Genomic DNA, 27,000 nt, shown 5'->3' with positions numbered 1-27,000 from the left:
ATTCCTCTTGGAAGCCATCGAGAGACTAAGATTGATTATACGGAAATGAAAAGGGACTTTGATTTCATTTGTGATTGCTTTATCGCTTAGAAAAATCTTACGTTGCCGTTGGGAGTTTTGTCCAGGTTGGCATGACCTTGTAGGAGGTGAATTGTCAATGTGTTTTGTTTTTTTTTCTAAAAAAACAACAACTTGGAAGCTGACCTTGGCTTGTCCTTGAACAGAACCTGCTTCAAAGGCAAAGTCCAGTTTCTTGTTGGCAAAAAGTGCTTTGGTTTTGACGTCCTTTCTCTGTGACTCAGGAATGGCTAATGCCGGCGGTTCGTGATCCATGCCCCTCATTTGACTGGAGGAACACACTTGTGTGGCATGACGCATCTTTCGGCTACTTGCTTCTCTGACTGGTGCTAACAGCTCCTAATTGTTTTGGGTTTAATTAGAACCGTCTTCAGTGAGAACATTCTAATTAAGCCCAATGTATAAAGAGACCTAAGGGTGGAAGCCCTTTTAAAACACAAGAGGCCTTCCGGAATGACCTTCCTTGGTACTGTGTAAGCTTCCAAATGCCTGTGCAGTGAGCTCAAATGAGCCCAAAGCGAAATCCTTCCTCCTTGCCCTTTCTGCCATCACTAAGGGCCCCTGTGCCTTTTTCTGTGATTCTTGTGCAGTAGGGAATTAGTTACTGCACAACTTGGAAGAGAGCTGGAGCAATCCTTGGGGTCAAATCGGTTGCTTCTTGATTCGTGGCAAGAACACGAAGCTCATTATCGTGCGCCATCCCAGTCTCCAAGCAGTGCACAAGAGCAGGGGTCCCAGGCACTTACCCAGGGTTCATGTTTCCTTTTGGAAATGAGGTACAGCAGGGACTGTGGTGTCTTTACCTGGACCTGCGATGGAGGGGTTCAGAGCATTAACACACCCAGTGTGGGGAGCCTTGCTTCTCCCATCTTGCAGCCTTGGATTCAAGCAGAAATCAAAGCTTGCTCTTAAACGTTGCTCTGACTCTCTGTCTAGCTTGCTGCTTCTAGGTCATATCACTTCAAAACTCTCTACTCCAGACTCTGGCTTTGTCGGTTAAGGGAGGGGGCCCTGCCCATTTGCCGTCTCACATTGAGCCCCTTAACCCCCCCATCACCTCACCGGGAAGCCATCCTGGCTATTTTCAGAATTAGAAGGCTTGATTGGCTTTCAGCACTTGAGGGATCCAGGGATTAGAGGTGGTCTGGCATGCAGCCTGTTCCCCCAAACTCCTAACATTAGGTTAAATTTGGATTTCGCCTCATTTGGAATTGTGTGTCGTGCAAATGGCATTTTTTTGTTGGTCCTTTTGGAGAAGGAGTAGAGCTGAGTGAGTTTGCAGGAGAGTTTGGATCAGAGGATTCAGGGAGGGATCAGGAAGTGCTGTGCCAGTGGTTTTCAACCAGTGTGCCGTGGCACCCTGGGGTGCCTTGAATGATGGTCAGGGGTGCTGCGGGCAGCACTGGCATCTGTCCCCCTTTCCATCGGCTCCCTCACGTCTCTGCCTCCCTAAGGCTTGCACAGCTGTTTATTGCAGCAGCGCTGGCTATAAGCTCCGCAAGCGAATGGTGCCTCTGGGAGACACCTCTCTTTGAGGCGGGGGGGGGGGCGCAAGCTCAGAGACTCCCAAGGGGAGAGGAATGGAGGCTGAGGGAACACTCCACAAGGGAGGGCTTTGGAAAAAGGGTGAGAGACTGCCAGCTCTGCAGGCAAGGGGTGACGTAACTGGGCTCCTGGGGTGCCGCAGAAAGAATGTACCGTATTTTTTGCTCTGTAAGACTCACTTTTCCCCTCCCAAAAAGTAAGTGGAAATGTGTGTGCGTCTTATGGAGCGAATGCAGGCTGCGCAGCTATCCCAGAAGCCAGAACAGCAAGAGGGATTGCTGCTTTCACTGCGCAGCGATCCCTTTTGCTGTTCTGGCTTCTGAGATTCAGAATATTTTTTTTCTTGTTTTCCTCCTCCAAAAACTAGGTGCGTCTTGTGGTCTGGTGCGTCTTATAGAGCGAAAAATACGGTAGTTGGTTAAGGGAGCCGTGGACTCAAAAAGGTTGAAAACCTCTGTGCTATGCAGAAGCTAGTTGACTCAGCCCTGGTGAGTTGGCCGGTGAGCTGCCTGAGCTGTCAGGAGAAGGACCAGGAAACCTGCTGGTTTCAGCCCCTCGCAGTGTTGATGACTAGAAGTTGAGAAGGACCAGGTGAGCTGTCAGGAGAAGGACCAGGAAACCTGCTGGTTTCAGCCCCTCGCAGTGTTGATGACTAGAAGTTGAGTCATCGTGTTGCTTGCAATTTGGAGGCCTGAGTTGGAAGATCAGAATGCCGACCCAACCCCCCTAAAGTTTCAGCTGACAAAGCACCTGTGTTTTTAGAGTGCAAAAGGTTAACGTACCTGTTCAGAGTTGGCCATTTCAGCCTGCTTCGTAAGCCAGCTCTTGTGGCTGCCCATTCAGTGGAAATGAAGCAGGGTTAGTGGCTAAGAAAAGGGTCTTTGTCAGTCTCCACAGGTAAATTGCTCCACTCAGAGCAATGTCCTGAAGAACGGGACGGAAGCCACTGAGCCAAATTAGGCTGGTTGCTTGGATACCAGTGACCGGATAGGTTTGAGCCAGTGTGATGTAGTGTTTAGCTTTGACAAGGAAGATCCGGTTATGAAGATGGTGGGTGTGTCCCTTAAGTCTCCCTTGCCTGTATACTTTCTATGGGGTAATTAAAAATTAGCTGGGGGAACTCCTTGCCCATGCCTGGAATCCAACAGCTGTTAATTGGCCACTTACCTGAATGCCTCGTCCTTGCAGATGCTTTTGAGGTTGTGCATTTCCTCTGCTGTGCGATGGCGCAAAACTGGAATCGCTTGGCTATTCCTCGGCTCAGACTTGCTCTTTCCAGACAGAGACCTGTTGTACCCAACCTCTTGATTCAGGTCAGAGCTGGAATACTGGTCAGACACACACTGCAGGGGATGTGGACTCCCTTTATGGGGTGGTTGTAATGATTGCTGAGAAATTTTAAAAAATTGCACTTATCTTGTGAAGCACCCTGAGAGCTATTGATGATGAAATCAACATTGTGCATTCTGTGAACAAATCAAGGTGATGTTGTTAACCTTCAAAGCCCTAAACAGTTTCTGCCACTTTGTGTGGAGTAAGGGGAGTATAGGAGTATAAGGGAAGTTTTTAATGTGTGACATTTTGGTGTATGTTTGGTCTTTGTTGGAAGCCGCCCAGAGTGGCTGGGGAAACCCAGCCAGATGGGCGGAGTACAAATAAATTATTATTATTATTATTATTATTATTATTATTATTATTATTATTGCCATCTGGCGATCTAAACCAGTGTTTTGAGCTTATGTTGCTATCTAAGCAGCTTGTGGACTCGCCTCCTGAATTGCACATGGAGGGGATGAGGCCTTGGTTCTGCAAGGAATAAATGGCATTCTTTCCTGGGTGATAGGGAAAACCTGAGTGCTTTCTTCTTTTGAATTGCACTCCTCTGTGGTGCAAGGATGTTCCTAGATGGGCACCTCAGGATTTACCACTATGTTGTCTTTTCCCCTGAACCCGCCCCCCTCTCCCTTTTGATGTTGAACAACCAGATGCGGCACCTGATTGGCCGTCCTTGTTTCAAACGCTGTCGCCTCATTGGCTGCGGGCGGAAACCTCTGTGTTCTTTTCTCCCTCAAGTTCCTTCTGACGCCCCTCCCTCTTTCTGTTAACCCCTTTCTCTTCTGCAAGACCGTGGCATTTCAACAGGCTTGAACACAACCAGAATCTGGCGGCAGATGGAAGAGCTGCCAGGAGAAACAATAACAAGGAAATCATAGGAGCCTCGAGTCATTACCGGGGGTGGTGGGGTGGAGGAATCCGAGCAGGGAAATCCTTTGAAACCCTGATACATCTCAAGGCACAGGCTGGGGCTTAGGGGAATTTGTGCCTCTTAGGAAATCTGGATAAGTTGTTTGTACCATAAAACCTCATTTGTTCTGGGTGGTTAAAAAGTGCCTGTGCATTTCCAACATGTGCAGAAAGTTCTGATGCTGGGTCCCCAACAGGCCAAAAACTTGGCCTCTCTCCCCAGTAGGGGTATGTAAGGTATATAAGAGAGGACACCCCCAGGGAAGAACCATTAGCCGGATGGTGAACAGATCGCAGTACACGTTTCGTGTTCCTTTGAGCCTAGAGACCATGTTAATGTCCTCCGCAGGATATATCTCAAACTCTTTAAAGGCACTGGCGAAGTAGTGCTAAAAAGAATGATTCCTTTGCTAAAGATGAATGTTTCTGCATACAGCGGTACCTCGGGTTACAGGTGCTTCAGGTTACATACGCTTCAGGTTACAGACTCCGCTAACCCAGAAATATTACCTCGGGTTAAGAACTTTGCTTCAGGATGAGAACAGAAATCGTGCTCTGGCGGCGCGGTGGCAGCGGGAGGCCCCATTAGCTAAAGTGGTGGTTCAGGTTAAGAACAGACATCCAGAACGAATTAAGTAATTAACCTGAGGTACCACTGTACTTAAAACCCATTGCCCTGGACATTGTGCATAGCCCAGGGGTTCCATATTTTAAAATAAAATAAAAGCTCACTTACTCATAGAATCATAGAATCATAGAGTTGGAAGAGACCACAAGGGCCATCGAGTCCAACCCCCTGCCAAGCAGGAAACACCATCAGAGCACTCCTGACATATGGTTGTCAAGCCTCTGCTTAAAGACCTCTAAAGAAGGAGACTCCACCACACTCCTTGGCAGCAAATTCCACTGTCGAACAGCTCTTACTGTCAGGAAGTTCTTCCTAATGTTTAGGTGGAATCTTCTTTCTTGTAGTTTGGATCCATTGCTCCGTGTCCGCTTCTCTGGAGCAGCAGAAAACAACCTTTCTCCCTCCTCTATGTGACATCCTTTTATATATTTGAACATGGCTATCATATCACCCCTTAACCTCCTCTTCTGCAGGCTAAACATGCCCAGCTCCCTTAGCCGTTCCTCATAAGGCATCGTTTCCAGGCCTTTGACCATTTTGGTTGCCCTCCTCTGGACACGTTCCAGTTTGTCAGTGTCCCTCTTGAATTGTGGTGCCCAGAACTGGACACAGTACTCCAGGTGTGGTCTGACCAGAGCAGAATACAGTGGCACTATTACTTCCCTTGATCTAGATGCTATACTCCTATTGATGCAGCCCAGAATTGCATTGGCTTTTTTAGCTGCCGCGTCACACTGTTGGCTCATGTCAAGTTTGTGGTCAACCAAGACTCCTAGATCCTTTTCACATGTACTGCTCTCAAGCCAGGTGTCACCCATCTTGTATTTGTGCCTCTCATTTTTTTTGCCCAAGTGCAATACTTTACATTTCTCCCTGTTAAAATTCATCTTGTTTGTTTTTGCCCAGTTCTCTAATCTGTCAAGGTCGTTTTGAAGTGTGATCCTGTCCTCTGGGGTGTTAGCCACCCCTCCCAGTTTGGTGTCATCTGCAAATTTGATCAGGATGCCCTTGAGTCCATCATCCAAGTCGTTGATAAAGATGTTGAATAAGACCGGGCCCAAGACAGAACCCTGTGGCACCCCACTAGTCACTCTTCTCCAGGATGAAGAGGAACCATTGATGAGCACCCTTTGGGTTCGGTCAGTCAGCCAGTTACAAATCCACTGAGTGGTAGCATAGTCAAGACCGCATTTTACCAGCTTCTTTACAAGAATATCATGGGGCACCTTGTCAAATGCCTTGCTGAAATCAAGGTAGGCTACATCCACTGCGTTCCCTTCATCTACCAGGCTTGTAATTCTGTCAAAAAACGAGATCAGGTTAGTCTGACATGACTTATTTTTCAGAAATCCATGCTGACTATTGGTGATCACAGCATTCCTTTCTAGGTGCTCACAGACTGTTTGCTTAATGATCTGCTCCAGAATCTTCCCTGGTATTGATGTCAGACTGACTGGGCGGTAATTATTTGGGTCCTCTCTTTCCCCCTTTTTGAAAATAGGGACAACATTTGCCCTCCTCCAGTCTGCCGGGACTTCACCTGTTCTCCAGGAATTCTCAAAGATGACTGCCAGTGGTTCTGAGATCACATCTGCCAGTTCTTTTAATACTCTTGGATGCAGTTCATCTGGCCCTGGAGACTTGAATACATCTAAACCAACCAAATATTCTTGTACTATCTCCTTAGTTATTCTGGGCTGTGTTTCCTTTGCTGAATCATTTGCTCCAAATTCTTCAGGTCGGGCATTGTTTTCTTTATCGGAGAAGATTGAGGCAAAGAAGGCATTGAGTAGTTCAGCCCTTTCTGTGTCCCCTGTTTGCATTTCACCATCTTCTCCTCTGAGTGACCCCACAGTTTCTTTGTTCTTCCTTTTGCTACGAACATACCCATAAAAGCCTTTTTTGTTGCTTTTAACCTCTCTAGCAAGCCTGAGTTCATTCTGTGCTTTAGCTTTTCTGACTTTGTGTCTACACGTGCTGGCTATTTGTTTGAATTCCTCTTTGGTGGTTTCCCCCCTTTTCCATTTTTTGTACACATCCTTTTTTAATCTTAATTCAGTTAAAAGTTCTTTAGATAGCCACCCTGGCTTCTTTAGGCACCTTCCATGTTTCCGTCTCATTGGTATTGCCTGTCGTTGTGCTTTTACTATCTCCCTCTTAACAAACTCCCAGCCATCATGAACTCCCTTTCCTTTAAGTATTGCTGTCCATGGGATCTCACCCAGCACTTCCCTAAGTTTTATGAAGTCGGCTTTCTTAAAGTCAAGAAATTGAGTCCTAGTATGCTTGGCTGCTCCTTTCCGCTGTATAGTAAACTTCAGAAGAGCATGATCACTCGCGCCTAATGATCCTTCCACATCTACCCCACTAACCAGGTCATCAACATTGGTTAGGACCAGATCTAAAATGGCTGTTCCTCTTGTTGCTTCTCCCACTTTCTGGACAATGAAGTTGTCTGCAAGGCCAGTGAGGAATCTGTTTGACCTTATGCTCTTGGCTGAGTTTGACGTCCAACAAATATCCGGGTAATTGAAGTCCCCCATTACTACTATCTCCCTTCCTTTTGCATGCTTGGCCATCTGTTCCAGGAAGGCATCATCTATGTCCTCCGTTTGGCTTGGGGATCTATAGTAAACTCCCACAATGAGGTCTCTGTTATTCTTCTCTCCCTTAATTTTGACCCAAATGCTCTCACTTTGGCTTTGAGGTTCTAAATCTTGGATCTCTTCACAGGTATACACATCCCTGACATATAACGCCACTCCTCCTCCTTTCTTGTCTGGTCTGTTTCTTTGAAATAGATTGTATCCCCCCATTATTACATTCCAATCGTGGGACTTATCCCACCAGGTTTCAGTGATGCCTATTATGTCATATTTAGTTTGCTGTACCAAGAGCTCAAGCTCATCTTGTTTATTTCCCATGCTTTGCGCATTAGTGTACAGACATTGAAGTCCATTAATCATTCCCCCGTGTCTCTTATTTAAGGATTTTTTCCTCCCACCACTAGGTCCGCGTGCTGTTTGCTCCATTTGGTCTATGACATTTGGATGATCATCTTCATTAATTGATAGACTCCTACCTTCAGGAGCATTGTCTCCCTCCCCCACATTAGTCAGTTTAAAGCCCTCCTGATGAGGTTTCTGAGATTTTTGGCAAAAACATTTCTCCCAACCGTTGTGAGGTGCAGCCCATCGCTTGCCAGAAGTCCATCTTCAAGAAACTGCAGTCCGTGATCTAAGAATCCAAACCGTTCCTGTTTACACCATTTGCGAAGCCAGCTGTTCACTTCCACTATTTTCCCCTCTCTCCCTGGGCCACGTCGTTCAACTGGGAGGACAGACGAGATGACAATTTGTGCATTTAGTTGCTTCAATTTCCTGCCGAGAGCCTCGTAGTCTCTTTTGATCTTCTGGAGGCTATTGCTTGCAATGTCATTGGTTCCCACATGAACCAAGAGGAAGGGGTATTCGTCAGTGGGTTTTATGATTCCTTGCAGTCGTTCAGTTACATCTTGGATCTTAGCCCCGGGGAGACAGCACACTTCCCGAGACATCTTGTCAGGCCCACAGATCACTGCTTCTGTTCCCCTCAGTAGGGAATCCCCTATCACCACTACACGCCTCCTCTTGGGTTTGGTCGGGGTTCTTCCGTGAGCTGTCCGTTCCAAGGTCACCTGCACATTCCCTGAGGACTGACTTTGCTGCTCGTCTTCATATACCTGATCGACTGTAATGAGGGAGAGATCCTCAAATGGAGTCTGCTCTTCGTCTTACTCACTCTACCTGGCTTCTGAATCTCAGGTTTCATATCTCTCAGTGATAATTCCCATCTCCTTGCTACAGATAGAACCCATTCTGATTTTCTGTGGCTTGTGTTAATCGCTTCCTAAGTGGCCAAAAGCCAAAAAGTTGAGGTGGGTTCTTTAATATTGTATCTGTGAAAACAGTTACATGCTTAAAATTGGAAACTTGTAACTTGAAAGGTAGGATTTCCTATTCTCTCTCTCTCTCTCTCTCACCTGGAGTACTGTATCCAGTTCTGGGTACCACAGTTCAAGAAGGACACTGACAAACTGGAACGTGTCCAGAGGAGGGCAACCAAAATGGTCAAAGGCCTGGAAACGATGCCTTATGAGGAACGGCTAAGGGAGCTGGGCATGTTTAGCCTGGAAAAGAGGAGGTTAAGGGGTGATATGATAGCCATGTTCAAATATATAAAAGGATGTCACATAGAGGAGGGAGAAAGGTTGTTTTCTGCTGCTCTGGAGAAGCGGACACGGAGCAATGGATCCAAACTACAAGAAAGAAGATTCCACCTAAACATTAGGAAGAACTTCCTGACAGTAAGAGCTGTTTGACAGTGGAATTTGCTGCCTGGGAGTGTGGTGGAGTCTCCTCCTTTGGAGGTCTTTAAGCAGAGGCTTGACAACCATATGTCAGGAGTGCTCTGATGGTGTTTCCTGCTTGGCAGGGGGTTGGACTCGATGGCCCTTGTGGTCTCTTCCAACTCTAGGATTCTATGATTCTCTCTCTCTCTCTCTCTGTGTGTGTGTGTACACTGACTGGCATATTTTTCCTTGGCTTTGGTTTCTTCAAACAGACTTCAGGCCACTCCTTTCCTTGCCTCTGATAACTTTCAGTCCTAGTATTGGTAACCCAGCCAAGTGAAACTGTGAGAGGCTGGAAGGGTCCAAAGTTCCCGTTCTGTTGGATCTGTGTCCCAGAGCAGAGTAGGGTTACCAGCTTCCCAAAATGTGGGAGGTTGCTGTAGATCTGTGTCCATTTGAATTAATGTAAGTAAAGGAGGAGGGAGATTATGTTTTAAGATGGTGGGGAGCAAAGAGTAGAAACAGGCAGGCGCTTTTGTGTCCTGGGAAAAGGTGCCAACTCGCCCCTGGAGATAACAGCAGGAGGAAAAAGGAAATGCTTCTTGATTGAAACTCCACGTTCATAGAAAGGTGTACAAAGATCAAGTGACTGTATAGTTGGCAGGGTCCTGGGTGTTCTGCCCCTGTAATCTAGGGATTATCGATGAGGCCAGGTGATTTTCTAGATAGCTGTGTCTTTCCCACCTTCTTTGGTAACAGGCATTGAGTGCGAAATGTGTGCTCAGTCCACTGAACGGCATTTTGACATTTCAAGTAAGGGGTGAGATGGGGAGAAAGACTGAGCCCGAGTGTGTCATTTGGGAACGGCTCTGCCATTTGCACATCTGCATTTCCTGTTTGCACATCTGCACATTCCATTCTCTCCCACAGATGTATTCAAAGCCCAGGATGTGAGGGCACCCACCTTTCCCACTCTGTGACAGAGCCTAATCTGAGCTAAACCTCACTGGCATTCTATCGCGCTAGACCCAAATGTTGGGGTTGGGCTCTGGGCACATCATTTTTACTCATTAGTCTCTGAACTGAAAGCGACTTTACACCCTAAATCTTAAAGTTTGTACTTGTAGTATACCTGAAGCAGCGTCTCCACCCCCATTGTTCTGCCCAGACACTGAGGTCCAGCACCGAGGGCCTTCTGGTGGTTCCCTCACTGCGAGAAGCCAAGTTACAGGGAACCAGGCAGAGGGCCTTCTCGGTAGTGGCACCCGCCCTGTGGAACGCCCTCCCACCAGATGTCAAAGAGAAGAACAACTACCAGACTTTTAGAAGACATCTGAAGGCAGCCCTGTTCAGGGAAGCTTTTAATGTTTAACAGACCACTGTATTTTAATGCTTTGTTGGTGGCCACCCAGAGTGGCTGGGGAGGCCCAGCCAGATGGGCGGGGTACAAATAATAAATTATTATTACAATGGTGCCTCGGGTTAAGTACTTAATTTGTTCCAGAGGTCCGTTCTTAACCTGAAACTGTTCTTAACCTGAGGTACCACTTTAGCTAATGGGGCCTCCCGCTGCCGCCGTCACACGATTTCTGTTCTCATCCTGAAGCAAAGTTCTTAACTCAAGGTACTATTTCTGGGTTAGCAGAGTCTGTAACCTGAAGCGTCTGTAACCTGAAGCATATATAACCTGAGGTACCACTGTATTATTATTATTATTATTATTATTATTATGTTTACCTCTGATCATGTACAGAGTGTTTTCTCTTCATATTTCCCTTCCTGGGTCGCCACCCCACGCCCTTAAAACCAATAGGCTTTCGGAGCTCATTTTACAAATGATTCTGCTGTCAAGGGGGACCCTTCCCCACAAATAATCTTGGCCCCTTCCCTTTGAATGCATCCAGAGGCCCAAAACGGCACCAGGCCAGCCCCAAAGTTTCCTTTGCCTTTTCACATCTTCCTCCTCTTCCTCTTTGGGTGTCGCTGCCTCCCTCCTCCACTGAGGGCAGTGCTGCTGCCATTCCCCTCCTTTCACCCAGTTCAGAGTGCTGGGAAGGGAGGGGTGGAGCTTCTGGCCTTGCAACGTCAGGAAACTTGTGTGTAGCAGCCCAGCGAGCAAAGGAGGAGTGTGCGCGTCCCTGCCCGGATCAAGTGTCTCCTAGTCAGGGAAACCAACTGACTCTCCTCTCCTGGGCAGAGAAGAAAAACCCAATCTCCTCTTCCGGAGGAGAATCGTTCTCTCCCCCCCCCACCCTGTCCGCCCACCCTCTCCTCTGCCGTGTGATTTATTCCTCTCCAGCACCCTGCGGCTGACTTTTCAGGAAGTACAGCGATGGTGGAGGTAAGTGAACTTGCTGGCCAGTTGCTCCCCCTCCCCCACGGGGCGCTTTCAGGAAGGGTGGGATCCCTGTCCGTGCTGGGCGAGCGAGGGGGACGCCAGGCTCTCCCCTCACCCCCCAAAAAAACAGTGTGTTCAAGCAGGGCATTGGCTTCTGGTGGAAGCTGCTCAATTCACACACAGCGGCTAAAAGGGAGAGGCTCTATTCTCAGGGTGGTCTCGCTCTTTGTGCATTTAATTTCAATTTTGTGCAGAGTTTTCTCTTTTGCAAAAAAGCTTCGGGAGAAAACTTTTTAGAATGGAAATCTAGTGTTGCAGGTTTACTCCTCCCTCTCTCTCTCTCTCTCTCGCTCTCTCTCTATCTCTCTCTCTCTCTGAAATGGCTTATTGCATGTTTAACAACAGAGTTGCCCACCCATTTCTGAAATGGTTGCCTAGAGGTTGAGGGCAGGGCAGGAGCGGCAGTTGACAGTCAGAATGTAGCCTACCTTCACGGTCAAATAATCTTGAGTTGGATGTCTGCGCCGCCCAGTTGACGGCGGCCTGTAAGCCTGGGGAGGCGGGGTGGCAGTGGCCATAAATGGGTGAGGCTTCGCGATAAGAGTTGGTGAACTGTACCTCTAAGCCTGTGGGGCTAGGAAAGGGCTGTGGGGATTAAAGGCCCCTAGAATAATAATGCAAACTTCAAAGTGTCTTTGGGTATAAACCTATCCCCTGGCCCAGTTTGCTCAATACCAGACTCAGTTTATCAGCATCGCAAAACTCAAGTGTGTGGTTGCTCCAAGGAGTTTAAAATTAAACGGAGAAAGGGGAGGGAAATGGAGTTGGGGCCAGAAGGGAGCGTGTACGTTTATTTCAGTTCTATGTAGATAAGTCTAGTTACTGTGGGGTGTGGAGATGGAGGGGTTCTGCCAAGAGCTTCGTGCAAAAGGTGGGTCTTGAGGAGGAATCGGGGAAGCAATGGGGAGGTATTCTGTGAGGGAGCTTGTGGCATCAGGGGCAGCCAAAGGAAAAGTAGACCTTCAGGTGACCTGGAGTGGTGAGGCTGGACTCCTGAATGTCTTAGGTGAGAGGATGTAGCAAGAAGAGGGGTGGGGGAGAGAGAAATTGGGGACCACAGAGGGCTTTGGAGGTACACACGTTTGTAGTAGCAAGAACCCACCCTTCAGCTTTGGCAGAGAGAGTTCCTAAGGAAGTGGGGATCCCTGGCTCCAGGTTGTTGGGTTCCACACTAGGAGAGGCATTCCCAAGGCTCATGGCACAGTCCTGGCTTTGCAGACCTCAAGATGAGAATTGTTGCATGCAGCTATTTATATGCAATTTGCAGCTTTCGTTCCCTGCCTACCAAGGGCTGAGCGTTCTCTTGCTTTCTCCCTTCCCCCCATGCTTTGCCTGCAGCAGTGTGGTGCATAAATGCTGCTGCTCTTGAATAGGCCTCTGCTAAGAATGAAAATTCCACTATTGAGCCCAAAAGCAGGCGACTGGCTGAGCAGGGTGCTAATGGCAGGGTAGTGTTGCAAGCAGGCCCTTTCCGGTAGGCTGCTGCCTGCTGATGCTTGGTAGCTGTGGGTCTTCTGGGAAATTTTTATTGGAATTTTTTCCTGATGCCCATGTGTGATCTAATTTAGCATGTTTGTTTTACTTGTGTTTACTAAACAAATCTAAACATGTTGAAACATCCAAGCTTACCTAATACTGTATTTGCGTTTGGCACCTGTTCGTTGTTACGTACCCAGTACATTTCCGAGCACAATTCAAAGTGTTGGTGCTGACCTTTAATGCCCTAAACGGCCTCAAAAGCCCAGTATACATGAAGGTTGGCATCTCCACCCTCATCTTCAACCTGGACACTGAGCTCCAGCTCTGAAGGCCTTCTGGCAATTCCCTCCCTGTGAGAAGTGAGGTTGCAGGGAACCAGGCAGAGGGCCTTCTCGGTGGTGGTGCCTGCCCTGTGGAATGCCCTCCCACCAGATGTCAAGGCAGTAAACAACTATCTGACTTTTAGAAGACATCTGAAGGCAGCCCTGTATTTTTAATGTCTGATGTTTTACATTTTTGTATGTGCTGTAAGCTGCCCCAGAGTGGCTGGGGAGATGGCTGGTGGCTCCTGCAGATGACCTTTGTGATTGAGCTGGGATATAAGGGTTCGGGCACTCCCTGAAATACCCAGGACCTAAGTTGTTAATAGCTTTGCAGATTAATACAAGAACCTTCTTTTTTTTTTATAAAATTTTTATTGGTTTTACAAAGTTTTTAAATAACAAACAAACACTTAAAAAGACAAACATACACGTATAGTTTCATACCATATTTTCATAAACCTCTTTTCTTGGACTTCCCCTCCCCCCCCCTTTCTGCATCCCAATGTCCATAATTTTTAGCAACTCCCAATTGTTACTTCCAACCTCTGTCATCTTAGTCTTCTCTATATTCTGGCCTTATATCACTGTATCCCTTTGTCTCTGAAAACCACAACACTTTAACATTCATTGAGTTTATAATAGTCCTTAAGGTAGCTTTTAAATTTTCTCCATTCTTCTTCCACCGTCTCCTTTCGTTGGTCACGGATTCTGCCTGTCATCTCAGCCAATGTCATATAGTCCATCACTTTCATCTGCCATTCTTCCAGCGTGGGTAGATCTTGTGTCTTCCAATACTTCGCGATGAGTATTCTTGCTGCTGTTGTATTAATACAAGAACCTTCAACCTGGCCTTGTAGTAGATGGACAGACAGTGCAGATGCTTTAATGACCACATGTTCTCGACCTGGTGTCCCCATCAGCAGTTTTGCCTCAGAGAACACCAGCTGGAGTTTCCAAACCAGACCCTAGGGCAGCCCCACATGGAGCACATTGCCGTAATCCAGCCTCAAGGTTACCTGTGCATGGGCTGCAGTGACTAGTGTTCTTGTATTTGCTGTGCTTCAGCTGGAGATAGGTGTGGGGATTGGGTAGCAGCAATGTGCTCAGAAGCTAGAGCTGAGCAACTTCTGCCTTGTACCATTTTGTCCGCTGCGTTGAACTGCCCTGAGAATTTTGTACGCTGCTGCCACTTTGGGGTGGCATCGCATTACAACTGCACAAAGTTGCTTCACTGTGGAAGAAGAGTCTTGTGCTGGGAGTGGAACAGCTAGTGAACTCCTCAGGCTGCAAGCGGAAGCCGGGTGCAAGATCCTCTCTGAGGGTTGTCTGGTGCCTGCATCCAGGGATGTGGGGCAGGAAGGTTTCTGTGGGAGAATTTCCATTTCATAAAATAATTAGCAATGATGGAATGCCAAATGGCAAGCTTAACAGTTTTTAAATTTGTAGCCTCTTTTTTTAAAAAAAGAATTACAAGGAGAATAAGCATGCTGAATTAGATAACTATCGGGCAGTGGTTCCCAGTTAGCTAAGCACTGCAGACTGTTTTTGAAAAGCCAAGCCATGGACCCCCTACTTTTGAAAAAGTTGATACCTCTGTTGTGGTATTTGTTATGTGAATGGTGCCATGGACCTCCCTGTGTGGGTTGCGCAGACCCTCTGGGGTTCACAGACCACCAACTGGGAACCATTGCTATAGGGCATTGGAGAATTACACTAGGCAGATTTGCCCAAGAAATCTTTCCATCAATTTTTCTATTTCAGATTTTTTTGGAAAACCCATTGTTGCCTTAGGCTTTACTGTGGAAACCTGACCAACAGCAACCCAGTACCGTATTTTTCGCTCTATAACACACACCCGACCATAACACGCACATAGTTTTTAGAGGAGGAAAACAAGAAAAAAATATTCTAAACGAAACAGTGGATGTATGATTTTTGTGGTTCATGCTGTGGCCACAGACATGTGATCTGACGGTGAGTTTGGGGTAGCCCAATGCAAAAATCCTGAGGATCCATGTGGATCCATGCTTTGTAACCATGTTTTTGCACCATTGCGGCCCCATGAAACAGTGGGTGCATGATTTTTTTGGTGCAAGATGTAGCCATGGACATGCTATGTGATCTGATGGTGAATTTGGGGTGACCCAGTGCAGATCCCCCCGTCATCTGTAGGCATTCGCTCCATAACATGCACAGACATTTCCCCTTACTTTCTAGGAGGGAAAAAGTGAGTGTTATGGTGCAAAAATACGGTAACTGAAGCTTCCCCATTCACTGGGCTGCCAACAGGATTTTTGTGGTGCCCATGCACTGTATGTGGATTGGGCCCTCTGCTGTACTCGCTAAAGAAGACTCTATGTCGTGTGCCATTTTGTTACCCTCATTTGCAGGTGGGGTGGAATGCCCCAAAATAAATCTGGAGTCACACAACTCGACAGAATGTCTGCCAGCAACACTTTCCCTACACTAGAAAAGGCTTGCCCTGCTTAATTTCTGCCTGCCACATATCTGTTAAAGGCACTGAGCCCTTCTGTCCTCCAGTGCCACCTCTAAACCATTCAAAGAACTCAAGTTTCATGGGTTGTAAGCATCATATGTCATCAGTTGAACTTAGGGTGTCAATGCTACATTCAGTGCAAGACCAGGCATGGCATTTCAGATGGAGAGGGGTCAAAAGTGAATTGAGATCTACTACAGTTCTTTTCAAACGAGACGCGGGTGGCGCTGTGGGTTAAACCACAGAGCCTAGGGCTTGCCGATCAGAAGGTTGGCGGTTCGAATCCCCGCGACGGGATGAGCTCCCGTTGCTCGGTCCGAGCTCCTGCCAACCTAGCAGTTTGAAGGCACATCAAAGTGCAAGTAGATAAATAGGTACCGCTCTGGCAGGAAGGTAAACGACGTTTCCGTGCGCTGCTCTGGTTCGCCAGAAGCGGCTTAGTCCTGCTGGCCACATGACCCGGAAGCTGTACGCCGGCTCCCTTGGCCAATAAAGCGAGATGAGCGCCACAACCCCAGAGTCGTCCGCGACTGGACCTAACAGTCAGTGGTCCCTTTACCTTTACAGTTCTTTTCAGATGCTCGTGCCTGAATCAATTCAAAGTGTAAATGGTTAAAAAGCAAGCACTGTATTCATTTCTTGTGGCTATTTATTAATATAACAATTGTGGCATTTTTTTCCTTGTGAAGATGGCAGCATCTCTGGATGTAGAAATGCATCTTGAATTTCATTTATGTTTACGTAGTAGACACAGGAATTTGCATGCTGATGCTGTAGATTCTTGCATAAAGTCTTTGGGCAACACTTTTTTTTTCAATGAGTAAAACCTTGTTTACCAGGCAAAAATGTTCCTCTTTAACCAGGCCTTTGGCTGATTGACATCCAGTGCCTTTTTTGTTTTTATCTTGATTTTGTATTTTGTGTTTTTATATTGTGATTTTATCTTGTGAACCACCCTGAGAAATGCTGGTATAGGACAGTATACTGCTACTACTGCTACTATTGCTACTAATAATAATAATAGCATTTCACTCATTCCAGAAGAGGATTTTCGCATCTCTAGGTGTAGACTATATGCCATGGGTAGGCAAACTAAGGCCCGGGGGCCGGATCCGGCCCAATCGCCTTCTAAATCTGGCCCACGGACGGTCCGGGAATCAGCGTGTTTTTACATGAGTAGAATGTGTGCTTTTATTTAAAATGCATCTCTGGGTTATTTGTGGGGCACAGGAATTTGTTCACTTTTTGTCCCCCCCCCCCAAAAAAAAAATAGTCTGGCCCCTCACAAGGTCTGAGGGACAGTCGAACGGCCCCCTGCTGAAAAAGTTTGCTGACCCCTGCTATATGCTTTGTGTGTGGAAGGTCCCATAATCAGTCTCCACAGAACTGTGAAAGATCCCCCCTGATCCCTGGAAAGCCACTTCTGCTTCTTGTAGACAAGGCAGCACTGACCCAGGTGGGCCCGTGTTTCTCCTTGCTCTAAAGCAGTTCCCATAGGTGTTGAGAACATGTTAATTTCAGGGGCCAGCAAATGTTTCTAAAACAACATGGTTGCATGCCCAGTAGGGGTTTATCTCCGCAGATGGTCTTAGACTCCTTTTCGCACAATGCCTGTGTGTTGACGCTGTTGTTGTAACTCAGCCGTACAAATACACAGTGTTCCAACTTCTTTTTAAAAAGCTGCACCACAGAACCAGTTTATATCTGATCCCGAAGAAACTAGTTTTGTCAGTCTCTTCCAGTTTCCCTCTCTCTCTCTCTGTCTGTCTTTTTTTTTTTTAAGGTGGTGGTTATATTTTCAGCCAGTGGCAAGATCTTAACTGCTGGGTGTGTGCTGGTGTGTGCTAGTGGACGTAGGCGTTTTTGCTCTGCTCCTCTGCTTATCCAGGGCCCTGAAAAGTGTTGGTTTATGGCTGACTAATTAAACAAGGCAGGGAGATAAAGGGAATTTGACCTAGGTTAAGGTTGGTGGATGTGGCTAGTGAGGGTATGCCCTTGGAGAGTAATTTAACCTTCTCCTCTCCTTCAGCAAACATGTAGGTCCCTTTGCAGAGGTGGCAAAAGTGAAAAAAGCGTTAGCTCTGAACTTAACCTCCCCCTCCCCCCAATCTCTGGAAACTGGGTGGCAATCGGTCTTTAGTTGCTTAAATGTATTGGGACGGCTTTGTGCATCCCATTAAAAACTGCTCAGCCATGAAGATTGCTGCTGAAGTTATTCTGGGAGTTAAAGTTCTTCATTTTGGTACAGTTTGCATGGCTTCCTCTGTAGCAAGGGGGCGTTGAATGGCTTCTGATACTTATGGCTTTGAATGCAACGGGGGTTGTTGTGCAGTGGTACCTCAGGTTACAGACGCTTCAAGTTACAGACACTTCAGGTTACAGACTCCGCTAACCCAGAAATAGTACCTCGGCTTAAGAACTTTGCTTCAGGATGAGAACAGAAATCGTGCTCTGGCAGCACAGCAGCAGCAGGAGGCCCCATTAGCTAAAGTGGTGCTTCAGGTTAAGAACAGTTTCAGGTTAAGAACGGACCTCCAGAACGAATTAAGTTCTTAACCCGAGGTACCACTGTAATTGATCTGAGGCTGCAGATTGACCTCCCCAGTGAGGCTGGCCGTTTTCAAGAGGGTGCAAAACCTGGAAAGGGGAGATTTTTGTTTGACCATTTAATGAAGTCTTTTTGTCCCTGCTGTGTAATGTTAACATTTTGCTGGATTTCCTCAAAAGACAGTTGGAATGGCGCCTTGTACTCCTCCTTCCGGCAACTCCTGCAGCCAAACTGGTGCCAAACGCACTGCTCTGCTTTCCTTTCGACCCCATGAGCGAGGCTGGGGGGGGGGTCTTGTCATCTGGGCAGACCAGGACCCCCAGACACACTGCCAAGGCTTGCACCCTGGGGAAGTCATTTCAGTTCTGCTAACGCAGCAGTCTGACTTCACCCCCAGAAGCGCACTCCGTTGTCTCTCAAGACAGACGGATGCCAACAACAACAATATGTTTTCATTGCACAGCAAGAAAATTGTTTTACAGTATGTCAAAAATATCTCTTTAAGTCATAGAATAATAAAATGCAACAAGTAAGATGAGTGAGGCGGAGTAAAAATATTCTAAATTAATTATTTTTACCTTATCTTCTGGGAGGATCGCTATCGGCTAACCCATATTCACCAGGTACGAAGTACAGTGGTAGCTCGGTTTAAGAACAGTCCTGTTTACGAACGATTCGGTTTGTGAACTCTGCAAAACTGGAAGCGGTGTCCCGGTTTGCGAACTTTACCTCGGTCTAAGAACGGAATCCGCACGGTGGAAGGGCACCGGCGGGCGGACGCCTCATTAGGGAAAGCGCGCCTTGGTTTAAGAACGGTTTTGGTTTAAGTATGGACTTCCGGACTGGATTTAATTCGTAAACCGAGGTACCACTGTAATGGCAGAAGTACTTGAGCTCTAAGGAGAAAAAGGTGGGAAATAAATGCAAGAACAACAGCTACCTTTTCAATACCTTTTCTTCTAGCTGGCTTTTTCTGACCAGACTTGCTTCTTCATTTGAATCAAAAATAGGAAGGACCTCACTGAGCATTTATTTACAGTGGTACCTCGGGTTACATACGCTTCAGGTTACATACGCTTCAGGTTACAGACTCTGCTAACCCAGAAATAGTGCCTCGGGTTAAGAACTTTGCTTCAGGATGAGAACAGAAATCGTGCTCCGGCGGCACGGCAGCAGCAGGAGGCCCCATTAGCTAAAGTGGTGCTTCAGGTTAAGAACGGACCTCCAGAACGAATGAAGTACTTAACCCGAGGTACCACTTTATTTCATAAAATTTATATATGGCTTGACTATAGACAAAAATGAAAATGGTATTCTAGCCCACGCTCTACCCATGGCAATCTTGTCGGTCTGAGCATGGGATATACCGTATTTTGCGCCCCATAAGACGCTCCGGCCCATAAGACGCACCTAGTTTTTTGGGGGGGAAATAAAGAAAAATAATTTTATTCCCCCCCCCAGGTGCGGGGCTGGAAGAACCAGGTCGGGAAACAGTGGGAAGGCACGCTCTGCCTCCCCGCTGTCCCCCGAGCTTGTGGGGCTGGCGATGGGGAGAAGTGCACCAGTCCCGGGAGGGCAGGCAGCTCTGTGCCGCCATCCCGAGCGGGCGGGACTTGGCGCCCCGCTCGGGATGGCGGCGTAGACCTGCCTGCAGTCCCGCGACGGCAGGCAGCTCTGTGCCGCCATCCCGAGCGGGGCGGGACTTAGCGCCCCGCTCAGGATGGCGGCGCAGAACTGCGCTGGTCCCAGGACCGCAGGCAGCTCTGCAGGGCCACCGGGAGCGGGGCGGAGCTTCTCCCCTGGCTCCCAGTGGCCGGGCAGAGCTGCGCTGGTCCCAGGACCGCAGGCAGCTCTGCACGGCCACCGGGAGCGGGGCGGAGCTTCTCCCCCGGCTCCCGGTGGCCGGGCAGAGCTGCGCTGCGCAACCCTCGGAGCCGGTCTCCCGAGGGTTGCGCAGAGCTTCCTGAAGCCTGGAGAGCGAGAGGGGTCGGTGCGCACCGACCCCCCTCGCTCTCCAGGCTTCAGCGAAAGCCTGCATTCGCCCCGTAGGACGCAGGCACATTTCCCCTTCATTTTTGGAGGGGGAAAAGTGTGTCTTATGGGGCGAAAAATACGGTACTACACCCCAGTTTTCAGAATCGACTTTTCCTCCGTCTCCCATCACCCCCATTAATGGTTTAAATTCCAGCCTACTTTTTCTGCAGTAGAAACTGTGTGTCTCCTTCTTTTGGTGGAAAACTTGGAGAATTTCTCGCTTTTTAATGAACGGAACATCAGAGTCAATGCAGGGGTAAATCTCATCAGGATTGCAAAGCACACTGAATGTGATTGGGATATTTCCAGCATCACCTGGAGACCGAAAATATTATTGCATTTCTTTTAGTTAAGCTTTTTTTTTTTTAAAAAAAATCCATTTTATAATGTAGTTTATTGCATTTTCTGACCCATCAGCACCTGGAGTCAGGAGGAATTTTCCTTCACACTGGCCATTGCCTGGGTGTGTTACTGTCCTCTTCCCACAGGCTCTGGCAACCTACATTTTCATCAGCCTCCGGGCATTTCTGATACGATTCTCTCCTGCTCCTTTTTGTGGAATTCCTATGAGGGCTGGGCTCCTCCGAAAGTGGAGAGTGGAGGGATCTGAACTTTAATCTTAAATCACATAGGGAAACCTGGGCTACAGGGTGGATCCTGATTTCCCCTAACCCCAACCCACTTTTGATGGGTGGGTGGGTCTGTCCACCTGCCAGTCACCTGACATCGCCATGACACTGGGTGCCTCAACTTCAAAGGGAAGAATATGCTCAAGCATAGGCAAACTCGGCCCTCCAGATTTTTTGGGACTACAACTCCCATCATCCCTAGCTAACAGGGATGATGGGAGTTGTAGTCCCAAAACATCTGGAGGGCTGAGTTTGCCTATGCCTGCTCAAGGTGGACTGAAGCGGAAAACAGAGCTCCTTTGCAATAGTGCCGTAAACAAGATCAGCTCTAGAATGATAGATTTGTAGGGTTGGAAGGGTCCCCCAAGGGCCATCTAGTCCAACCCCCTGCAGTGCAGGAATCACAGCTGTTCACAAGTTGCTGAACTCTGATTTCCATTGGCCCCGGCCAGCGTGGCCAGTGGTCAGGGATTATGGGAATTGCAGTCCAGCAAGATCCATCCCTGCTCCTAGTGCACAGGCAGGCGGAAAAGCCAGGGAAGCGGGAACCAGGCCACTTTCCACAAAGGCAGCAAATAAATGCTATGTTTCTGAAGCATGGGTGTGGCTTGAGTGCTAGTTAGACCCACACAAGCATGTTTCAAAGCACGTCTTGTGATCTGCTGGGGTCAGCCAGCGGTGGGACTTGAGGGCAAACGTACCCAGAGCTCTTCTGTGGAGCTCCAGCAGGCCAGATTCCTTCATGGATCCTCTGCCAATCGACTGGGATGGGCCGGAGGGACGGGAAAAGGGAGGACACCCCTTTCCGATCCTGGATTGCTTTGTTACATTAGGTCACCCCTCCAGAATGATGCGCAGAAACATCGGGGAGCATGTGGCGGTGGAAGGGTTATAAGAGAGGTGGGCTGGGCACGCAAACAGATAATAGACTTGTCTTTGTCTCTCCCCCTCATGCTTCATATGTTGATCTTGTGGCAGGAGTGGCCGAAGGCTTCCTTTCACTTCCAGATACAATTCTGCCTTTGTTTAGACAGCACATGTGGGGAACGCCATGCAAATGGTGTGAAATTGCTAATACACTCCTTCAGGGGTAGTGGTGTGGTTCCTTCCTGGCTTTTCCCACAGTACAAAGGGGCCCCCAAGCGGTGTTTTCCCTTTGCCATTTGTCCGGGTCAACAGGGGGCCAGTAGAGCACGTTTCATTGGGCCCAAATGGTGGTCACATGACCAGATATTGGGTGTGTGTGTGAGCGGGTTCAAGAGGAGCTCTGCAGGCATGGGCAGCACCAGGTAGGTCTCGCTGAAGCCCCTGGGCAAGTAACATTGTGGGGGTTGCACACAGCTAATATTTTTAGTTTGTGGCTACTTGTTATTTATTCATTCCCTTTCTATCCCACTTCCTTCTCCCAGAAGCTCAAGAGTGGCGCATATGGCTCTCGCCCTCCTTTAATCCCCACAACAACCCTCTGAGGTAGGTTAGGCTGAGAGGCAGTGTGAATGGTCCAGCATCACCCGGTGAGAGCTTCATGGCTGATGGGGTTTGAACCCTGGTCAACCATGTCCCAAGGGATGCGGGTGGCGCTGTGGGTTAAACCACAGAGCCTAGGACTTGCCGATCAGAAGGTTGGCGGTTCGAATCCCCGCAACAGGGTGAGCTCCCGTTGCGCGGTCCCTGCTCCTGCCAACCTAGCAGTTCGAAAGCACGTCAAAGTGCAAGTAGATAAATAGGTACCCCTCCGGCGGGAAGGTAAACGGCGTTTCCGTGCGCTGCTCTGGCTCGCCAGAAGCAGCTTAGTCATGCTGGCCACATGACCCGGAAGCTGTACGCCGGCTCCCTCGGCCAATAAAGCGAGATGAGCGCCGCAACCCCAGAGTTGGCCACGACTGGACCTAATGGTCAGGGGTCCCTTTACCTTTACCTTTACAACCATGTCCCAGTTCAACACACGAACCGCTACACCACACTGGCTAATTTCTCTTTGATCCTGGGTGCTCATGTCTCATTCATGTAAACAGGTTATTTTAATTGCAAGGTGCTGAGAGAGGTGTTGGCTAAGTTTGAAGGACAGGTAGAAAACGTTAGAAATGGTGATTTGCTGTTGTGGTCAGCTTGTGTACTTGGTCTTTTGCTGTGCTTTGAGGCTTTCTGTTTACTTGAAGCGACTGACAGACACAATAAATAATATTCCCTCCGTTGCCCAGCTCTGGGGGAAAGTGAAGTTACCTGCAGTTGTCTTCTGCAACCCCACCGCCCGCCAGGCAGACATCTGCAGCGTGGGGAGCCTTGCCGGAGGTCCCAGCAAGGCTCCCCACGCTGCGGATAGCAGCCTGCCGCCTGGTGGGCGGGGCGCCCCAAAGCAGAGCGCCCCCCTCGCCAGGCAGACATCTGCAGCGTGGGGAGCCTTGCCGGAGGTCCCAGCAAGGCTCCCCACGCTGCGGATAGCAGCCTGCTGCCCGGCGGGCAGGGCGCCGTAAAGAAGAGCGCCCCCTCGCCAGGCAGACATCCGCAGCGTGGGAAGCCTTGCCGGACTTCCCGGCAAGGCTCCCCACGCTGCGGATAGCAGCCTGCCGCCCCGCAGGCATCGGCCAGCCCCACAAGCTCGGGGGACAGCAGGGAGGCGCAGCGCCGCCATCCCGCTGTTCCTCGACCTGGTTCGGTTTCCCCGACCTGCTTTTGGGGGGGAAATAAAGGGAAATTTTTTTCCCTTTATTTCCCCCCCAAAAAAACTAGGTGCGTCCTATGGGACGGAGCGTCCTATGGGGCGAAAAATACGGTATTTTTATAATGACGAATGCCTCATTATTAATTATTATTTACATCAGGCACTGATTATGATTTATGGTACACTGGGGCCCTGATTAATTTTCTATGGCATTTTGGGGCATTGATTATTGGGCATAGCAAGTCGCGGTCGCGTGGAATTTGTGCTTTGTGACCGTTTGAAGTGGGGGTTTTTTCTTGGGAGGCTGGGCGGCACGAAGAGAGGGATTATTTTTATAATGACGAGGATGACATTGGGCCCTCATTATTAATTATTATTTACATCAGGCACTGATTATGATTTATGGTTCACTGGGGCCCTGGTTAATTTTCTTTGGCATTTTGTGGCATTGATTATGCAGTCGCGGTCGCGTGGAATTCCACGTGGAGTTAGTTGCCTGAAGCCCCTTTTTAGTTGCTTGAAGCCCCTTTTTAAACTTAAGCAGGTGAAAGTTTGGTGAATTGCTGCCAAGGAGTGTGGTGGAGTCTCCTTCTTTGGAGGTCTTTAAGCAGAGGCTTGACAACCATATGTCAGGAGTGCTCTGATGGTGTTTCCTGCTTGGCAGGGGGTTGGACTCGATGGCCCTTGTGGTCTCTTCCACATATGTATGTGAGCAGGTCTTCTCCAACATGAACTATATTAAAAACAAGCACCGATCACGCCTCACAGATGACAGCTTGCAAGCCTGTGTGAAAATGAAGGTGACGTCTTACAGCCCTGATGTTCAGACACTGAGCACTGAGGTTCAGGAGCAAAAGTCCCATTAACCTGGTTACCTGGTTGTAAATTAAATATTTTAATTAGCTATTAATTTGTCCTTTTTTCTTGAGATTGACAGCTGACTGCACGATCCTGTATATATAGCATTAAGGCCAGAAACAATATATGTAGTGTTATATTTGTTTTAAATGTTGCAATGTTTTTGCGGCTCCCAGTTGTTGTTGTTTTTTCGGAAACGGGTCCAAGTGGCTCTTTTTGTCTTAAAGGTTGCAGACCCCTGGGGTGGGGGAATGCTTCTGGCCAGCAGGACAATGGTCACTGTCAGCAGGAAACTTCTGCAGCAAGTCTTCCCCAACCCGGAGTCCTCCTAATGTTCTGCACTCTCGACTCCCATTGGTCCCAGCCTGCTGATGAAGATGGGAGCTGCAGTCCAAAGCATCTGGAGGGCAGCACGTTGGGGAAGGCTGTTTTTAAAAGGAGGTAGGAGCTGATGCGGTATGTTGACAACAGGCAGGTGCCTTCGCTGTACTCTTTTCCCTATGTGCCAGCAGTTCCCATTTCAGGGCCCCGCCTCCTTGGTTCCATAAACTCCTCCCCAGGGCACCTTACTACCCTACTGTATAAAAAAAAATATTATGCATGACCCACTAAGAAAGATAATGACACAAAAAAATTCAAAACGCAGACAATTAATTGCACATTTGTTAAAAATCCTATTAAAACTGCTTAGTTTAATTAATTCAACACAGTTGATCCAGTGATGCCAACTTTTCAAAGTCTGATAATCTACTTCAGTACCCCCCCCCCGCTTTTTAGCAATCCCACCCCCCCCCCCGTAATTTCACTGCCCCCAAGGGCACTGTGCTATGCCAGTGCTAGTAATTTTAAGAACAAGGGCAAAGGTGGTCGTGTTCTGTTGAATTGAGGGTGGGGTGCAGAAAGGGACATGTGTTCAGCCCAAACACATTTTTGCCACATCAGGGCTGAGCGGAGCCTGGAAGCTAGTAAAAAGGTAAAGGGACCCCTGACCGTTAGGTCCAGTCGTGGCTGACTCTGGGGTTGCGTCGCTCATCTCGCTTTATTGGCTGAGGGAGCCGGCGTACAGCTTCCGGGTCATGTGTCCAGCATGACTAAGCTGCTTCTGGTGAACCAGAGCAGCGCACGGAAATGCCGTTTACCTTCCCGCCGGAGCGGTACCTATTTATCTACTTGCACTTTGACGTGCTTTTGAACTGCTAGGTTGGCACGAGCAGGGACCGAGCAAGGGGAGCTCACTCCGTCGTGGGGATTCGAACCGCCGACCTTCTGATCGGCAATTCGTAGGCTCTGTGGTTTAACCCACAGTGCCAGCTAGTAGGGATGCATTATTTTTGCAAGGTACAAAACGGATCACGTAACCCCTTGGTGTTGATTCTGGGCCTGGAAAACACTTCTTTAAGGTGTGTGCAAGAGGCTTCTGAGCTCTTTGGTGGTCTCTGGGAGTGGCCCTTGAGACAGCCTGCCAGGGTTTGTGCTTCCAAGCAGCAGATGTAAGGAAACTTCCACCCAGCCAATGGACTGAGGAGAAGGGAGGGGTCACCAGCCATTTAATTGAACAGAGGATGGGCCAAAAAGTCATAAACTGGAGCTTAGTCTTGGTTACTCCCATTTTGACGCTGCAGCCTGTGGAGGAGCGCCGAGCAAACTAAGATGAAGTCTCACGAGGAGGAATGGGATTGTAAGTCTGGCTGCATCTTCACTGCTTTGTTCAGCACCAGTAACACTGAGAGCCTTTTTTTTGCTGGGTTTGTCCACATCTCTCGGTAGCGAAACTTCTCTGCAATCCTCTTTGTAGTTTCTTCTTCCTTAGCTGTGACTAAACGCGGCCACCCGTCTGGAAATTCTTGAGCTGTGCTCCCATAATTATTACCAGGGAAAGGAAGGAGGGTTGCATCTTTCTCGGGTGGCTCAGATGGTGTATCTCTTAGAAGTTGCAAACGGCGTGGTCTGGAGTTTGTCACCTCTTTTTGCCTGGAGAAGATCCGTCTTCGGCTGAAAGCTGGTATAGTATTCCTCTTTGTGGTCTTGCTGTCGGGCCGCAGTTGGGCAGCTTTGGCACTTCTTAGAGCCTAAGGTTGCAATCCTAACTCCGCTTACCTGAGAGTAAGCCCCATTGAATTCAGTAGGACTTAGTTCTTAGTAGACCTGGTGAAGATTGTGCTGTTTGTTGAAGAGACACTACTCCTCTGTTGCGGTTCAGAGAGAGCACTGTTTCTTGTTTTCTGGGACAATTTAAGGCATCAAATTCTTCACGCCACAAGTTAAAGGGGAGAGCAGGAGTGAAGCTGGGAGTTGGCTTTGGCTGAGAGTTAGCTGCACAGTGGGCTGTCTTAGCTCTTGGGCTGCGCTGGATGGAAGGAGCGTTGGAGAGACATGGCTTGGGAGCTCTTTGTCAGGGAAGCGCTTTATGATTCTGGTGGTTTTCAGGGTGTGGAAAAAGCAGAATGCCACAGAAGACGCACAAGGGACCTAAGAAGTGCAAGCTCAGCCCTCGGAGATCGAGTTGGTGCTGTCTTCAAAGCAGCTTTTGCAAGCCTTCTGCTGTTTAGTGGCTGTTCCTGCTGTAATGTGTCATTGGAAACTGGACGGCGGCTGCACAGAAATAGGAGGAGGAAGTGGTTACTGACTCCACTTGGAAGGCTTTTATCCCATATGCATTCTTTAATTTAGCAACCCAGGAAGCAAAATGGCTATAGCGCACAAAAAGGCATCTTTCAACAAGACTCATCCGCTCCCCTGTTCTTTCA

At 48.3% G+C, this 27,000-nt stretch overlaps 1 protein-coding gene across 6 annotated transcripts in view; it reads left to right on the top strand.

The window, feature by feature from the left end:
- PAK4 (p21 (RAC1) activated kinase 4) overlaps window positions 1-27,000 on the top strand; it is an 88,859-nt gene that overhangs the window by 26,474 nt on the left and 35,385 nt on the right. Inside the window, exon 1 of one of the 6 annotated variants that reach the window (XM_082231048.1) lies at window positions 10,949-11,166. The exons of the other annotated variants lie outside the window; for them this stretch is intronic. The gene's annotated coding sequence lies outside the window, so the exon portion shown is untranslated. Of the gene's footprint in view, window positions 1-10,948; window positions 11,167-27,000 lie in introns of those variants that run through there. 6 annotated transcript variants of the gene reach the window in all.

Source organism: Podarcis vaucheri, assembly GCF_965113315.1.
Source record: "Podarcis vaucheri genome assembly, chromosome: 7".
Lineage (NCBI taxonomy): Eukaryota > Metazoa > Chordata > Lepidosauria > Squamata > Lacertidae > Podarcis > Podarcis vaucheri.
The sequence above is the reverse complement of the archived record's forward strand: the minus strand, read 5'-3'. Positions and strand labels throughout refer to the sequence as shown.